The 1,856-nt window shown below is 37.9% G+C and overlaps 1 non-coding gene across 1 annotated transcript; it reads right to left on the reverse strand.

Annotated features, from left to right (window-relative positions):
- Positions 1–434: 434 nt before the first annotated feature.
- Positions 435–507, reverse strand: TRNAC-GCA. Its single transcript has one exon. It is a non-coding gene; the product is annotated as a tRNA-Cys (tRNA).
- Positions 508–1,856: the final 1,349 nt, after the last annotated feature.

Consider the following 1,856-nt stretch of genomic DNA (forward strand, 5'->3'; position numbering starts at 1 on the left):
CTCTTTATTATGAGAAACTTTCCCATATCCCATAATGTGACTAGAATATGTTGACCATTAAAAGTATATGGTTTATAATTTAATCTTTTTAGAGAGTGCAGAAGGTTCTGTAGGACTATATTTGGTGTATTTTGCCAAGTCTTTTGACTTACATGGTTTCTTTAAAGGTTCCTCAAACCTTTAGAAGTAAATAAAATAGACATTATTATTCTTATCTCTGTTTTGCAGATGAGAAAAACATAGATAGTGTTTTAAGTCTGTTGACTTAACTAAATAGCTTACTGGAGTGGGTAGACTTTCCCTTCTCCAGGGGATCTTCCCAACCCAGGGATGGAGCCCAGGTTTCCCACATTACAGGTGGATTCTTTACCAGCTGAGCCACAAGGGAAGCCCAAGAATACCAGAGTGGGTGGCCTATCCCTTCTCCAGGGGATCTTCCTGACCCAGGAATTGAACCGGGGTCTTCTGCATTGCAGGCAGATTCTTTACCAACTGAGCTATCAGGAAAGCCTACTGAGAGTTCGGACTTGAACCCAATTTTTGTATTTCTAAATAATGTGATCTTTTCACTTTATCATTCTTTCGGGTGACAAATGAGCTAGGTAAGAGAACACTCTAAATCAGTTGTAGATCAGTTGGATGTTAGCTTCTTCTCTCAGCATTGCTATGTTTAGTCACTAAGTCATGTCTGACTCTTTTTGTGAACCCATAGACTGAAGGCTGCCAGGCTCCTCTGTCCATGGGGTTTCCAAAGCAAGAATGCTGGAGTGGGATGCCAGTTCCTTTGCCAGGGGATCTTCCTGACCCCAAGGTTGAACCCACGTCTCCTGCTTGGCAGGCAGATTCTTTACCACAAAGCAACCAGGGAAGCCCTTTCTCAGCATTATAGGCATATAATAAGGGTTTAGCAGACTTATGACCCACTCTCTAGCCTGTCCGAGCCTTTGTTCAGAACATAATTAATTTGGCAACAAAAAGCCAAGAGCCTGAGAATTTATCTGAGATTTCTCAACCTCAATTCTCTAATGTTAGAGCTGAGCCTATTTATTTTTTCTTTTTAAAAATTTTTTGTTATTGAGTATAGTTGCTTAACAATACTGCGTTAGTTTCTGCTGTATAGCAAAGTGAATCGCTATAATGTTTACATATATCCCCCCTCCCGCCCGCTGTTTTGGAGTCTTTCCCATTGAGGTCACCATAGAGCATTGAGCAGGGTTTTCTGTGCTACACAGTAGGTTCTTATTAATTACCTATTTTAATGTATTTTTCTACATGAATGATTTTTATTTTTTATCCTGCTTCCTGGCATTTATTTTTAAATCTTTTTTATTATAATATACTCATTTAATTTTGGAATAATTTCAGAATTACATAAAAGTTTTAGACAGTAGAATGAGTTTCCATATACCCTTTACCCAGCTTCCTCTAATGTTAACATCTTAAGTAACCATGCTATATTTATCAAAATGAACAAAGCTAACATTGATGTTAAACTATTAGCTAAACTATAAACTTTATTCAGATTACACCAGTTGTTTCACTAATGTCCCTTTTCCTGCTCTAGGATCCTAACCAGGATACCAAATTGCATTTACTACTCTTGTCTCCTTAGCTTCTTCTAATCTGTGTCAGTTTCTCAGTCTTTCCTTCCTTTTAATGACCTTGATGTTTTTAAAAAATATTTCATAAAATGCCCCTTAATTTGAGTCTGATTGATGTTTTCTCACGGTTAGACTGAGGTAATGTATTTTAGGAAAGAATACCAGAAGTGAAGTGCCCTCCTCACATGGAAACATGGCTCATCACTGGTAATGTTGACCTTGGAGAGCAAGGAGATCAAACCAGACAACTCTAAA

Source organism: Bos indicus x Bos taurus, chromosome 5 (genome assembly GCF_003369695.1).
Source record: "Bos indicus x Bos taurus breed Angus x Brahman F1 hybrid chromosome 5, Bos_hybrid_MaternalHap_v2.0, whole genome shotgun sequence".
In the NCBI taxonomy this organism is placed as follows: Eukaryota; Metazoa; Chordata; class Mammalia; order Artiodactyla; family Bovidae; genus Bos; species Bos indicus x Bos taurus.